This window comes from Ciconia boyciana, chromosome 4 (assembly GCF_034638445.1).
Source record: "Ciconia boyciana chromosome 4, ASM3463844v1, whole genome shotgun sequence".
NCBI lineage: Eukaryota > Metazoa > Chordata > Aves > Ciconiiformes > Ciconiidae > Ciconia > Ciconia boyciana.
The window spans coordinates 100,439,214-100,455,035 of record NC_132937.1 but is presented as its reverse complement, the minus strand read 5'-3'; the positions used below and the strand labels follow the sequence as shown (position 1 = coordinate 100,455,035).

At 56.8% G+C, this 15,822-nt stretch overlaps 1 long non-coding RNA gene across 2 annotated transcripts in view; it reads left to right on the top strand.

The window, feature by feature from the left end:
* The first annotated feature begins 596 nt into the window (after nt 1-596).
* LOC140651377 (uncharacterized) overlaps nt 597-15,822 on the top strand; it is a 65,417-nt gene continuing 50,191 nt past the window's right edge. Inside the window, exons 1-3 of one of the 2 annotated variants that reach the window (XR_012042382.1) lie at nt 597-809; nt 1,218-1,630; nt 3,312-3,825. This is a non-coding gene — a long non-coding RNA (uncharacterized lncRNA). Of the gene's footprint in view, nt 1,631-3,311; nt 3,826-15,822 lie in introns of both variants that reach the window. The other variant, XR_012042381.1, reaches the window with a different exon arrangement.

The following is a 15,822-nucleotide window of genomic DNA, read 5'->3' as shown; positions in this document are numbered from 1 at the left end:
ACACGCAGGCAGACACGCGCGCACACGCCCGGCACTCGGCTCCCCACTCGCGCACACGCACACACGCACGGGCACAGGCACAGGCACGGGCACGGGCACAGGCACACGCGGTCCGGGCGCTACGAGCGCGGAGGATGTGCAGGCATAGAGGAAGCCGCCGCGCCGCCGAGGAGGAGGAGGAGGAGGAGAGGGAGGAGGAGGAGGAGGAGGAGGAGGAGGCGGAGGGGAAGGAAGAGGAGGAGGAGGTCGCCGCTCGCCGCTCGCCGCCGCCGGGGCCCGGCCGCCGCCGCCGCCGCCGCTCCCGCGGAGGCTGCTCCCGCTGCCGCCGCCGCTGCAGCCGCCGCCGGTGCCGCTGCCGGTGCGGGCGCTCGGGGAGGCGGGAGGTGGAGAGAGGAGCCGTCGGCCGGCGATCAGGGCATGGAGGTGTCCGGGGGCCAGGTCCAGGGCAGGGCGCCGTCAGCCATTCAGGGCGGCGGAGCCGGGGAGCGCGGCGGAGGCGGGCGGGGAGCTGAGGCAGTTTGATCTCCTGTCGCGGCGGCGGAGGAGGAGGAGGAGGAGGAGGAGGAGGAGGTTGCCGGTCGCTGCTCTTTCTCTCCCGAGCTGCTCCCTCGCTCTCTGTCTCTCTCGCGCTCGCGCTCGCTCTCTCTCCTTTTTAAAAAAAAAAAAAAAAAAAAGAGAGGAAAAAAAATTCGCAAAAAAAAAAAAAAATCGGATGTGACTAAATTCGCAGAGGAGACGAATTCGCGGCGAAGTGTAAAAATAGAGAACGGGAATAATAACGACACGCGCAGGAAAAAGAGAGATCCAAAGTAGGTCGGGTAAATAAATCCTCTTCTTTTCCTCTTTCTTGCCCCTTCCTTCTTCTTCTCCTGTGAGAGCGCACGATGCCGGTTGCGAGGAAAAAAAAAAAAAAATCGCTGGAAATCGCCCCCAAAAAGGTTCTTTTTTTTGTTTGTTTGCCTAAAAAAAGTATTTCGGGTGAAAACTCATCAGCCAGCAGCGAAGCCCTCCCCCAAAATAAAAAAATAGGCGAGAATGGTCACAATAATAACGGTATTAAGATGTGAACGCGTTCTCTCTCTCTCTCTCCGGGCTTTTTTTTTTCCCCCCCGTCTCTCTCTCTCTGCTTTTCCCCCTTTTCTCTTTCTTTCCGAGATTTTCTTTTTCTTTTTTTTTTTTTTTTAGTTTCACCTCTCTCTTCTTCTCTTCTCCTGCAGGAATGAAGCGAAAGACACAAGGAGGAAGGGTGGAAAAAAGAAGAAAAGGAAGGAGAAGAGGGAGATGGGGGGGGGGGAAGCACACAACTAATAGAATATGCAAGAAAGGGGAGAGAGAGAGCGAGAGGGGGAGAGAGGGAGAGGGGGAGAGAGAGAGAGAGAGAGACCCAAAAAATGAATGCGTTTAAACGGGAAGCCTAGCAGAGCAATGTTTCCGAAAGGGGGATCTGCGCGAATGTCTGTATATAGTGAACTTTGACACTACTATTGAAACTGACACGTTTCTATGGAGATCGCTGCCTTATATGGAGCTCGTGTCAAGGAGCCAAGAGAAGGGCTGCTGGCAACTGATAATCAAAGGCGACTGACTGGTCAGAGCCCTGAATTGGGGGGAGAGAAAATGGGAGGCTAAGGTTAGCCAAGCCTCCTTCACTCCATTGGTTGCCCCCCCAGCGCCTTCCCCCCCCCCTTTTTTTTTTTATTTTTTTTTAATTTTTTTTTTATTCTCCGCTACCTACTGACTGGGATGGGGAAGGGAGGGGAGGAGGGGGGGGGAGGGAGGGAGGGAGGGAGGGAGGGAAGGAGGGAGGGAGGGAGAGGGGATTCTTCTGACAAGCACAATTTACATTGAGATCGCCCTGCGCTGCTATTTACTTTGAGACCTGATTAGTATGGGTCGTCTACGGTCTCTCTCTCTCTCCCCCTCTCACGCACACCCCAGCACACACATCGGCAGCGGAGGATGCATTGCGATAGGCGGAAAGGGGAATTAAAAGGGAACGATGTGGGCTCCCCGCGAAAAGTTGGTGTGGGTTTTTTTTTTTTTTTTTTTTTTTCTTCTCCCCCCTCCACGTCTTAAATCGGGATTTCTCTCTCCCTTCCCAATCGCAAAAGCCACGCCAGGGGTTTTAATGATGGAGAAGAAAACACGCTCGCTGCACGGAGGAGCAGGCGTGCGTGTGCGCGCACCCTTGCACAGACACACAGACACACACACACGTCCACGCACACATTTACATCTCCACATGCTCCCATTCCACTTTGGGCTATTTTTGCCGCCCGTCCCTCACCCCTCATTCCTCACCTAATATGTCCACCCTCCTCCCACCGCCCCGCTGGCCTCCGCGCTTCCCGCGTGGGAAATCACACCCTCCCCTTCCCCTTTAAATTTTTTTTTTTTTTTTTTGGGGGGGGGAGCGGCCAGAACAACCCCAACCACCCTGCGCGCAGTGCCCCTCCCCCGGACACCCCCCCCGTCCCCTTCCCCAAAAGTGAGTTGCGATGCGCGGGTGGCGATGCGCAGGGAGGGGGGGGGCGGTCGCTCCTCTCCCCTCCCCTCCCCTCCGCTCCGCTCCCCTCCGCTCCTTTGCGCTCCCCTCCGCTCCTCTTCGCTCCCCTCCCCCTCTGCCCCCTCTGCCCCCGGTTGCCCCCGTTGCCCCCGCTCCCCTCCGCTCCCCTCCGCTCCCTTCCGCGGCCCCGGCGGCGGCGGCGCGGAGCGGGAATCGCTGGCGCCGGCTGCCATCTAGCGGGCACGAGCCGCCGGCCCGGGGGAGCCCGGGGGGGCCCGGGGGGGTCCGGGGGGGCCGCGGCGCCCGTCTCCGGCCTTTCACCCCCTCCCTTTTTTTTTTAATACCACCCCCTCTCTTTTTCATTTCCCTTCTTTATTTCTAATAGACAACTGCAGTGGAGCGAAAAACCCCCCTTCTTTCCCATTTCTGTCCCTTCTTTCTCGCAAGCTTGCCTTCCCGGCAACCTCCCTCTTCTGCCAGAGGTCTGAAATTCGGTTTGGGTGGAAAGACTGCATGTGACAAAGAAGAAATAAACTGTAAAAACAAAACAAAAAAAAAAAAAGAAAAGAAAAAAGGATACCCCCTGCACACACGCACAACTCGACACCCTGCCCTCCTCTTAGCTCCCATAAAAGTTTATTGGAAGCCGGGGGAAAAACCTGCGGGGGGAACGGGGATGAAATATATGGCAGAAGTTTTATTGTCATTATTTTTTGTAAAGAGATGTTGCTTTCATTAAAAAAAAAGCCCTCAACTTTGATGTATCATGATCACTTTTTTTTTTTTTTTTCTCTTTCCCTGTCAGCTCTGAAATCTGAGGCTGGGAGCCGGCTGGAGAGGAGAATCCTTCATCATTTCTGAGATCAGAATAAACGCTTGATTTTGTCCCGAAATAATGAAGAGATTTTCAATGAGTCCCTTGGCCAAGCCGTCTCTATTGTACATTGCATTGATAAAAAGGATGTTATTGACTATGCAACAGTAGGCTCCTTTCCTCTCTCTCCAAATAAACTCTCGGTCCTGTCTCTTGGTCAGTGAAAAGGTGAAACGAATAAGATTAAATCGGACAAAAAAAGCAAGCTCGGGATGTATACCATCTAGATTTTACTCCCCAGGCTGTGAAGAGACGGGGAGTAAAAGAGGCAGAGCAAGGCTCGGAGAGAGAGGGGGAGAGAGAGAGAGAGAGACAGAGACACAGACACAGACAGAGGCAGGAAGCCTGAGAGAAGGTGGACGGACCCAGCAGCCGCAGCCCGGCTCCTCCGGCCCCGGCTCCCCGCCGCCGGCCCCGGATCCCCGGCCACGCCGGGCCACCCCAGGCAAGTCGCCGCTTCTCTCCTCGGGGTTTGGGGGCGGAGGGAGGGGAGCGGGGCCGCGGCACTTGGCGGGGAGACCTTCCCCAGCCCCCCCCACCCCGGGCTTCCCCCCCCCCCCCGGGGGTCCCGTTATTTGGGTATCCCGTTACTCGGGCGGAGGGAGAGGCGCCGAGCCCTCATTTTGTCCTGAGAGTTTCTCCCCCCCTTCCCCTTTCCCCCTATACCACGCGTGTGGGTATTTCCACTGCACCCCCGCCCCTCAGATAACGCGCGTGTCTCTCTGAGCTGACCCACGCGGGTCTCGCAGGCACCGACCCCACGCCGATGCCGAGCGCGACTTGCAGCGCTGGCAGGACGGCGGGCAGGGAAGTGCGAGCATCCCACCGCTCTTCTCCTTCACCTGCTCTGTTTGTTATTTGATCACCTAATGAAAAGATCGATGGCAGCCTGTTTATCCGGGTGATAGTGTCAACAGATTACAGGGACAGCGATCAGATGCTTCCCAGCCGGGCTGGGCGCAACCGCAAATCAGGAGGAAACCCAGACCCGCTCAAATTGCGCCGGTCTGGGCGAGGGGAGGGGGATGTGTGTGCGGTGGGGAGGTATTTTCTCCCCTCGCCTGGCTGTAAAGGCTCGGCGGTTTGCATTTGCTGCGTGCTGAGGGAAAGCGACGGTGATTAAATGTGGGTTTTCATAAAGCCGGTGCGTGAAGGGCCGGTGAAGTTTGCGGGAGTCCCGAGGAAATCCCGTCCTGTTTGTTGAGCAGGAGCCGGGGGAGGGAGCCGGGAGGAAGGGCATCCATCATCAGCAGCAGCCGCACGCCTCGGCTGACCAGGTTAAAGCACAGTTCAATCGGCGGGAGGCATTTCCTCTCCCCGACAAATTACGGGGAGACTTAAAAATGGTCACAACTCACATTTAGTTGGGAAATGAGCTCTGATTGCTTTTTAACCTCTGCGGATCTGGGATGGGTAGAGGAGACGGCGCGGGGACTTGCTCAGACTTTTTTTTTTCCCTCTGTCGCCCCAGACCCCGCTTTCCCCAGGCCAGGCTCCAGGCTGGGATCTGAAGGTGGCAGAGTTTTGGGAGGATTTAGGGCTTGGGGGTTTTTGGTTTTATTTTTTTATATATATTTTTTTTTCCTTTCTGTGTCTTTCTTTCTTCTCCCCCCACCCCCGGCGTAACCCAACCCGGGACAGCGCTGGCTCCTCTCTCCTCTGCAGCCTTCTTGTCCCCTCCGGAAAGGAAAAGTTCCTCTGGAGATTAGTGGTGACAACTTCTACACCCTATTTCTGGCGGGGAGGGAGGCGGAGGGGGGGTCGAATATAATATAAAACCCGGTTGAAGGTGTTATTATTATCATTATTTTGGAAGTGGCACGGCCGCACGTAAGCTGGGAGCTGAGATCCGTAGCCTGCATTTTCCAAAACAAGCGTGAAGTGCCTGCTTCACCTGCCAAGCTCCACAAGGCAATATATATATATATATAAATACACTCACACAGGCACGGACGTACATATATGCATGTATATATATATATGCACACACGCACGTAGGGAGCGGGGCAGACGGAGGACAATAACTGCGCAGGCTGCTGTCACAGGGAGCAGCGAGCAGCTCTGATGCACAAAAATGTCCCTCTCGCTCCCAGTTTTTAGCATTTTTAGCCCTCCCCTGCTCTGACCGGCGGACGCCTTCAAGCCGGGACGCTGTAAAACCAGAGGGTCGCCTTGGGGTCCCTTCCCCTGCCATCCCCGCCCCCCCCCCCCCCGGGTGCGCCCCTCGGTCGCAGCCGTCGGGGCGGCCCCTTTCCCGGGCCGGGCCGGGCCGGCTGCAGACGGGATGTGACCGGTCACACCGGGACCCCCCCAGCCTTCACCGGGTCTCCCGGCCCTGCTCTCCCCCGGGGTCCCCGCAGCCGGGCTGGACGCGGCGGTGCGGGGCCAGGCCTCGACAGCCGGCGGTGCGGGGCCAGGCCTCATTTCCCATCGGCGGTGCTGGGGCCAGGCCTTTTTCTTCTTTTTTGTTTTTTTCTTCTTCTTTTGCCTTTTTTTTTTCCCTTTCTTTTTTTGTTTCCCCCTCTTTTCCCTTTTCCCTCCTCTCCCCCCGCCCTCAGCCAGACCTGAAGGACAACCGAGTTCTTTGAGGAGCGCACTGCAAGAGGTGCGGGCGGGGGGTGCTGCTTTACAAGGGGAAGGGGTCTCTCCCTGCCCCGGGAAGGGGGTCTCAGCACCCTGGGCAGCGGGGGGGAAGCCGGGCTGGCCCCTCCGGGGGGGTCTGGGCTGCTCGCTCGCTGCCGCCCGCAGCACCTGCCCGCAGCCGCCCCGCGGGTCGCGCACCCCGGGGGGCCCTTTGTGCCCACCCCCGCCGCTTTCTAAAGGAAGCCCGATGCCGGGGGGATGGACACCGTTCCCCCTCGGAGCCTCCCGAGTGGGCATCTCCCCGCTCCCTTCCAGGTATCCCCCTCACTGTCGCCCAAGCCCACCGCCCAGGCCGAGTCACTACATCCCGCCGAAGGCATCTGGCCTTGGGAAAGAGGGGCCTCCGCCTTCCCCTGCTTAGCCCCCTACCCCGCACATGCCCCGGGCCACCCCGTCACGGATATCCTGCCTTATTTATTTATTTTTTAAAAAAATCACTCGTGGGAGCAGACTCCTTCCCCCCCTCTCCCACTCCCCCACCCCCCCGAAACATCTTCCTGGGGTCGCGGCCGACATCCCCGCGCTGTCCGGAGCGGCTGCACATCCCACGACCCCCGTGGAGGGTGTACCCCCCCGGGAGGGTGTCCGTGTCCCGTGTGTGTCCCCCCCGCCCCCTCAGCGTGTGCTTAACCCAGAGGCGCGACCGCCCTTCCCCTCCGCGCACGCCGCCTGCTTCCCTGGAATTATTTTAGACGGGATTGGCAAAAAAGCGGCGTGACAGCGGCCCCCCCAGTCCCCCTCGCCACCCCCTCGGGAAGGCAATCTGCCGTCCCCGCAGCCTCCCCGGCAGCGGGGCCGCGCCGAGCCGGGGTTTGTCATTTGTTAGCGCTCAAAAGTACCGGGCTCCGGTGCCAACCCGAAAGCAGGGCGCTGAATCACAACTTTGCACTCGCCATCCATCCACACAGAAACGCCTGAGCATCCGAAAGTCTGCTTTTTTTTTTTTTAATTTAAAAAAAAAAAAGAAAGGAAAAAAAGAGGAAAAAAATTAAATCTGTGCCTGGAAGTAAAAAAAAAAAAAACAACAAACCAAACCACAACAAAAAAACAAACCCACGGCTGCGTGGGGAGGGGAGAGAAAGCACCCAAACCGAAGGCCACTTGTCTGACAGCATAAAGGAGCATGGCAATTCCCAAGCAGGGCTCCAGGAAAAGAAATTGATGACCTCTTGATGCAAATCAAACCTTCCTATATAAGGCAAATCTGGGAATAATTTTCAACACACTAGTGAATCCAGGACCAAATATTTACTTTCGGCACAAATAAAGCTGCGGTGATCTAAGAGCCGAAGCCAAGAGAAACAAAAGTGTTCAAAAGCCACATTAACACGAGGCTTTGCGTGGAAACACCTCTGACTGTATTTTCAACCCCCGGCTGCTGCTAGGGATGAATTTGGTGTTATTTATCATTCCGAATTGGGCTGGAGCTTTTGATGAAGAGCTGACGTTTGGAAACGAGTTTGAAAGTTGTGAGATTGTCCTGACAGCGCAATCGACGGCAGTATATAATCATTTCCTTAATAGTTACCTGTCAGAGATCCCATTTCTTTTACTGCGGGGATTAGTCCGTCAGGAGTAGACTCGAGCTGGACTTTCCGCAGACCGGAGATCGGCTCCCAGGCGTTTAAGTATTTAATGTCACTTTCTCCCCCTGCATCCGAGATAAAACGGTGCAAAAGTATTTTGCTGGGGGAGATGCAGCAGCGCCGCTGGTAGCAACAGTAGCGATATAATCATATTTACCTCATCAGAAGTTGATCTGAGTAATAAACCTTAGCGTTCTCACTTAAACTGTCAGGAGTAAGATATGTTTATTACAGCGTATTCTGTCTGCGTGGGGAGGACGGGGATGCGCTTTAGATAAAAGTTTAAACGAAACAGAATAAACACTGCAGATCGCTCCAGCCCAACACAAAAGCTGTACATGACTGCTATGGATTTTACCACGCGAAGGCTTTTTTTTTTTTTCTTCTTTTTTTTTTATTATTCACACGTTTCTAGGGGTGAAGCCCGGGCATATCCAACGGTGTCGTTAATAAGGTATACAAAATTGCCTGATCCTAGCAAACGGGGCTAGAGTTATATGTTTTATTGTTAACCCCTTGCACTGAATCTTCTGAAGCTGAAAGGGAAAAGGAAAGGGCTTTTGTCCGAGTTGATCCTTGGCTATTCTGGGGCTCAGGTTGGTGTGAAAGGGACGAGGAGGTCACTTGAAATCTCCTTTTATCTACTCCTATTTTCTCTCTGGATCAGCAACTTTGAATAGACACCATCTAATCGCTCGTAATGGAAAAAGGAAAAAAAAAAAAGGGGGGGTGGTGGTGTGTGTGCTCTGGCAGCAACGAAAATGCTTCTGGCCGGAGGGGTGCGTGTCCGTGGGTGCGCGCACGCAGGGACCCGGGGCGGGCAGACCCCTGCGGCCGTCGCCTGCCATGCGCGCACCCTGCGCGCCCGCGGAGGCACAGGCGTGCTCCCCCCCCCGCGCACCCCGCGGGGCAGGGTACTCCCTGCCCGGGTCCCGGGGGGGGGCCCTGGGGGGGGCGACCAGCGCCCCAGAGACCCCCTGGCAGCGCCCGGCCGGTGCGGACCCTTCCCGGGGGGTGATGCTCGGAGGAGCAGCGCGGAGAAGCGGCCCGAGGTTATTTTCCCTCTCACCCTCAGCCCCCGGGATTTTGGTGATTTGCATTTTTCTTGAGGGTGCCAGGACTGGAGGCAGCCCCGCCCGCCGGAGGAGGGTGGGTTTTGGAAGGGGGCTGCCGTCCTTCGGTGGGCAACCGACTCCGCTTTGACGGTTGCCCGAGCCCGGCCGGTGCGTAGGCGGCGACGGGGGTGCCCGCGGTTTTCTGGGGGTCATCTTGCCAAGGATGGTTATTCCTTTTCTTTTTTTTTTTTTTTTTTTTTTAGGCTTAACCAAAAAAAAAAAAAAAAAGGAAAAAGAGAAGCGGACAAAATTGGGGGCCGCTGGCAAATAGAAAAAGCTTTGTTCTGGAGGCTCAAGCCAGGGCACTATCTCTTCCCTCCTAGCCGCTCAGAAATTGGCGTTTCTTTCTCAGTCTGGGATGCTTTCGCTGTAAATTCCTTCAAGTGACTACTTTGTTGCTAAGGCTACAAGTTCCCATCCCAACACACAAATCTTTTCCACTCCAGGACCAGCTCAAGCCCTGGGCAGAAGTCTTGACTTAAGAGACCTACTTCAAACTCCTTGGAGTGCCTCCCTGCTAAATACCTGCTAAAGTCTGCGGTTCAAATGAAGGACTAAACAGTCCTCTCCCCTCTCTCCCCCCCCCCCCCCCCCTCTCCTGTGGTACGTTTTGCTGGGACTTCTGGTGAATAGATGGCGAGAAGAAACCCAGTCCAATAAAGATTAAATTAAGTAGAAGAAATCCAGCCGGTGTATATTTTGAAGCTCCGGTGGGGCGTCAAACCGATGTTTAACACATTTTTTCCACTCACTGTGCACAAGTCCTCAGCCCCCACCGCCTCGGTTAATTTTTTCACCCTGGAGGAGGAGGAGGCAGTTTCGGGGGGCGGACAGAAAAGGGGTCCCCTGACCCACAGACCTTTCCCCGTCCTCCGGTGCCGTGGGAAGGGGCAGGGGGGGACCGTGTCCCCAGGCAGGGTTGGGACACACACACAGACGGGCTCCTGCAGCGAAGGGACACCCTTTAGGGACAGCCTGGGGGGTCATCCAGGCTGTCCCTAAATACGGAGCTGTGGTGAGAGGGGAATTAGGGTGGGGTTTTTTTAGCAGGATCACCCTTCTCCTCCCTCCCCACCGCCATCGCCCGCCCTCTTGACTGCACTGGCCAGGAAAACAGGGTTTTATCGCCCCCGCTCACACATGTTTGTGAACCGCTGAGCCCCCAGCACCCCCAAGATGGGAGCGTGGCTCTCCTGGATGCAAAAGGAGAAGAGAAAAAAAAAAACAACAACCCAACAAATCCCAGCCCTAGAGAGGCTGGTCGCCTGGAAAAGTTAAGCGTGACTTGGTAGACGTTTGTAAATGCAAATAGAAATGAATAAATAAACCTCAAACCAGGTAGTTTGGGTGTAATAGTTTAGCAGGACTAATTGCAGACAATGGAGCTGAAATGACTTTTCCAATTAGCTGCTGGTTGGAGTTTAGTTGGAGGAACTGTCAGCTCTAGCGATGGGTAATTGCTTTATTGCTCACAAAACTATCATCTATTTAGAACATATGTGCTAATTACTCTGGATGGGCGTCGGAAAAGAGACCATAAATCTATTAGCACTTTAAAAAGTCTAGGGTACTTGTAAGCGGCCAAACTCCCTTCCTTGGCGCGTTAAGGGCGAGATTCGCGCCGGGATGATAGACTTTCCAGAAAATAAAAATAAAATAAACAGATTCAGCCACACGTATGTTAGGGTATATTTGCGATCTTGGGGAGGGGGGGAAGAGTGGCCATCTCCAAGCGAGGAAAGCCTCTTTCTATAGACCAAACTGGTGCAATAAATCACTGTCAAAAAAACGATTTTCCTCTTTAGCCTGGCACTATTTTTTTTTTTTTCCAAAAAGATTAGTTTAGAAATCTTTTAATTGGATTACTCTGGAAAATTAATCTCCTTTAGGCTCGCTAAGTTTGTGTACCAAATATTTGGAATTAATTCAGTGCCACAAAAAGCATCCGGGATGCCTTTTGTTCGAGCTAGCTAAGAAAAGGGACAGGTAGGGAAGGTGGCATTTTACCGTGCGCGTTCACGTCCCCTCGCAGCTCTCTACACATATTCATTGCTGTGTATGTCGCACCGTACCGCGTAAAATTGCTATTGTAAAGCAGATAAACAGAATTGTTTGCTGGGCTGTGCTATGGATCAGGGCTCCGGCGCGGGGTGAGGTGTTTAGGGAAATTATGTAAAAAAAAAAAAAAACAGAAAAAAGGAAAAGTTTTGGTAGCCCAAGGAGGACTTCCCCAGGCGCCCCGCTCTGAAGGAGCATCCCTGGGCCGAAGATGCTTCCCGCGGCCCCCGCCCCGGGCCGCTCCGCTGCTGCTGCTGCTGCTCCTGCCTCGCAGCGCGGGTGCGCACCCGCTCCGCGGCTCCGTGCCGCTCCGCCCGCCTGCGCGCACCGGCCCGCCCGGCCCCGCTCCCGGGGGCTGCCCGGGGCTCCCGGCCCCGCTCCCCGGGACTGACCCAGTCCCTCTCCCCGGGGCTCCCGGTCCCTCTCCCGGGGCTGGCCCTGTCCCTCTCCCCGGGGGGGGGGGGGGGCCCTCACCCGGGGCCCGCGGCTCTTTCGGGGCCGCCCGGGGGGGAATCTCCCCATCCCGGGCACACGCCGGGACTCGAGAAGATCCCTTAGTTTTCAGCCCAATTTAGCTGTTACGGACGGCCCCGTGAGGTGTGCTTAATTGGTGGGGGATAAAGGCGTAATGACTTGTCGGGGAGACGGTGGTGACTCTTTAATGTACTGTCTTCTTCCCCCCCCGCCCTTTCTAAGCGGAGACATGCCATCTCTCTGCTAAAAGAGCAATAAAGCTGGGTTCATTTATTTATTTTTACTTGTTTATTTTTCCCCGAAGGAAAGGAACCTGCGGCTTGTTCTCGGTGATTTATGCGCAGGATGTGACACTGCTCGGAGTCCTGGAGGCCGGGGGGGGGGCGGGGGGCAGAGAGCGGCTGCGGGGGGGGGGGAGATGGGGAGGGGAAAAGCTGCACCTGGCTGGAGCAGGAGGCAGGGACGGCGTGGGTGAGTGCGTGTGCGTGGGCGTGCGCTGATGCCCAGGCTGGGCAGGTGAGCGGGTGGGCACAACCCGGGATGGAGGAGGATGATGAGGATGGGTTTTGATCTCCTGAGCACTGGCCGAGCTCAGCGCAGCGGGGAAGTAACCCCTCTCCCCAGACCCAAATCCCAGCTGCTCTTCCAGGGGTCGGTGCTCGACTCACCTCCTAATTAGCGTGTGCCACTTTGCGAAGCAGCATTAAATTTTTTCGTGTCGGCCGTTACCGAGCTGTGAAGCGCCGAGCGGGATTGCCCGCGTTTGATAAAACCTGTGACACGGATGCGCGCAGAGTTACACGGAGGGAAAACGTACAGAGAAAGGTGCGTACGCGGAGGTGGATGTTACATATCCACATCCCACGCTACAACCTGACACGCAGGGGTACCACACCAGCCCAAACCCCGAAACTCTGCAGGCAGGAGGGACACCGGCGCTCACCCGCGGCCGTACGCGCACGACACGCGTGAGATCCCTGCGTGAACGTGCGCAGGCAGGTCGCTATTTCCAGCCGGAGTTTATGTACTTGCTGAACAACCCCGTGGTCTGCAGTGAATTAATTCTTGCGGCGCTGATCCTGCCGAACATCAGCCCCGACCCCCGCTCACCTCGTACCCCCCCTCGGGTTTCTCCCCGCTGCGCACAGGTAGAAGTTTCTCTGCTGTGGCTACACAGATTAATACACGTTGACAGAGCCTTTATCCCTCCTCGTACTGTGTTAAACGAATCTTAAAGTCCCTTCTGAGACAAACGGGGAACTCTCTCTCCCCGTCTCCCTGTCTATCTGCGTGCGCTTTGGATGTGCCCTGTGGAAATTGTTTACAGTTTGAAAGAGTCTAACCTTGATTTTCCAGCTTTGAGCTCCCTCTGGAAGCGGAAAGAGCAATTACTCCACATTACTGTACATATTTCATCGCCGTGATAGATCGCAGGTGTTGCAGCCGCCGCTATTGTCTGCCTCCCTCCCGCGGCCCCGGGGCCGGAGCCCCGAGGATGCTCCCACTCCGGCTCGGCCGGTGGCCCCGAGACGCTGCCACGCACACCCCCACAGCCCGCGGGTCCCCCCACGCTAACGACCCACGGAGGTGCGGAGAGGGGCAGGCTGGCGTGCTTACCACCCCCCCCCGCCCCACGCCGCTCTCTCCGGCCGCCCGCTGGCCTCTCCGGCGTGTACCCGGCGCGGAGATGCTGCCTTTCGCCCACGCGCGGAATAGACGGCTCGTTTGTGGGCAGGCATCTCTCTCGGTTTAACCTCGGGAGCGCTGAACGCCTGACGCGGGGCGTAGCGCACGGCAAGCGGCGGAGACCCCCCCGGGATGAGCGGGGGCTGCCCTTCAGCCCAAGGTAGGGAGGGGAGGGAGGGAGGCTGAGGACAGCCCCTGGGCTGAGGGACCCGGGGGCATTAAAACGAGGCGGGGAGGACAGGCAAAACAACCCCGAAAGAGGGAAATAGCTCGAAGTCCCGAGCAGAGCGCTTTTGGCCAGAAAGTGCCTGGGATGGTGGCTTTTAATTTCGGCTGCGCAGTGGTCCTGCGGAGGGGATCCAGGGGCTGCGTTTGCAGCGAGTGACAAAGGTGCGGGGAGGCAGGCTGCTGTGCTATTGCCGGAGCATCCCCGAATAGCATTAAACTGTGTCATGGATCAGTGTCGCGATGACGTATGGCACACCACAAGGGATCATGATGAGTGACGGGCATAATAGACACGGATAGTGGACCAAAGTCTCCTTGACAATTCTTAGTCATATGTCTTGGGGGGGGGGGGGATAGTTTTACATCCCTGATCCCTTAATTCGGAGCCAATTCCGGGAGAGAGACACGCGAAGCGCACGGCTGGCTCTGCCCGAGTGGGGTGGAGACGGGCTTGAAGGGCACGAAGGACTGCGGGGAAGTCTGAAGAGGTTTAGGTGCAAAGCACTTGGCAAAAAAACCCCACCTGCTATCCCTAATTAAGCAGGAAAGGGACGGCTCAACTAAGCGTTACCCAGCGCCTCTCCGCGCTCCTTCCCCGCAATCCGCTGCGGAACCGCTTAAGCACCGCGCACCTCCCGCACCCTGCGCTGGGACAACCCCCTCTCCCCATCACGATTTGTGGGATGCCGCTCGTGTCCTTCTTCATCACGCGTGGGCTTTGCTGCGGGCTGCCAAGCGCCGAGACCCGAGGGGCTGCGCGGAGCAGCGGCGGAAGCCGGGGAAAGTCGCATCCCCCCGGGTCCTCCGAGCAGGCAGAAAGCATGCCACTTATAAACCACTTAAACTGCGCGAAACGCGCCCCAACGTGCCTCTCACTACGAGGGGGAGAGCCCGAGGAGCTGGAGCTGCGGGTTTTCTTTTGTTTGCAAGCATCCCGAGCTACCAGGGGGAAGTTTGGGCTTCTCCCGCCGCTGCACACTTGTCCCCAAGCCTCTCGGCGGGTGTCCCAAGCGGGGCAAGCGGGTCCCGGTGACCTGCTGCCCGCCGAAACCCGCCTGGGCTGGCTGGGCGTGCTTGCCATCCCGGTGGGGATCCCGGACAGGCTTTTCCCCGGGAGAGGAGGTTCACGGGGCTCCGTCTTCGCCCAGACCCGCCAAGGGACATCGATGACCTCGAAAAAGATGCAGAGGCGGCATTTATCCCGCCGAGAGCAGAATGAGTGGTATTCGCCCCGAAAAGGAGAGTCACAAGAGGGGAAACACCTTTCAGCCTGACATCGCCAAAAAAAAAAAAAAAAAAGAGAAAAAAGTCTGCTGATCCAGATGCTGTGAGAAGTTCACTGAATGTGTGAGCAGGTAACGCAGGGAATAGCGACATTGTTAACAGAAAACATCTAATTAACAATGACTTCATTTGATTGGGAGGATGAAAAAGCCTTTCTAAATCAGTCTAGATTTACTGGCCTAAGCGCAGCCCGTTTATGAATATGGAGGCTGTATTGAGTCTGCCTTCTTTCAAGATGTCATCTGAGGGGTAATAGTATAGGTGAAGTCATTTAGTTACACTGTGGAAACTTTTATAGTCCCTTTCTTGGGAATTTAATTCAGTGCTTCTTCATTTTATTAGGAACAGACTGACTCCATCAACGGCGCTCTCCATGTTTAGAGGCATGACTGCTTGAAGCAATTAGGCTCCCCAATTAGCATACTTCTCCTGACCCCAGCAGCACCACCAGGTCCTTACGTTATCCATCTCTTCAAAGTAGGGGAAAGCCAGAATAAAACATGCCTCCCAAGCGTCCGGGGTGGTGAAACCAACACGCAAGCGGGCTACCAAAATTACCCCTTTGCCCTTAGAGGGGGAGGAGGGGGGCAGTAAAAAAAAATAACATTAAAAAAGCCTCCTGATAGCACCCCGGTGTCCGCGTTTCGGCACTTTCGCTGTTTTCACGCGTTTTGCCCTGATTTCCAGCCGACTCCTGCCCGTTCCCCCCGGGCTTTCGGCCGGGCTCGGTGGGAGCGGGCAGAAGCCGCAGCCCCGGGGGTGTCCCGGGTGGGGGGGGGGGGATCGCCCCGGGGGTGGGGGATGCTCCCGGCTCTGCCCCGCTCCCCAGACGTGGGTCACGTCCAGGCGGGGAGGGACAAACCACGAGCGAGGGCGCGGAGGCTGGACCCGCGCAGGCACCGCGGCCCCTCCACGGGTGTTTTTTCTTTGGGGGGGGGACACTGTGGCCGGTGGCGGGCGTCCCTCCCGGCAAGCCCCCTCGCTCGGCTCCCCCTCCAGCCCTTTGGGTACCACCAGCTGACTTTTAAGCACGGGTGGATGGCTTCAAATCCCTGCCCCGCCCCCCCCGCTGCGTGGGTTTCCCGAAAATGTGACGGCAGGGGGGTGCGAGGTCTGATCCTGCCCAGCCCCTCTCCGCCCACGGCCCCTCGGGCAGCCGGCTCCCCCCGCACCCCCCCAGGCCCTCATCCATCCCACCGAGCTGGCAAGGGGGGTCGGGATGAAGGCGGCTGGTGCCCGAGGGGCCCGATCCTGCAAAGCCCGCGGGGGGCTTCGGGGACCCTCGGCTCACTCCTCGCCTCCAAAAGTCTGTACCAGCCACTCGCCCATCACCGGTAAAAAGATTCCTTCCTCCCCTCCCACCCCCCC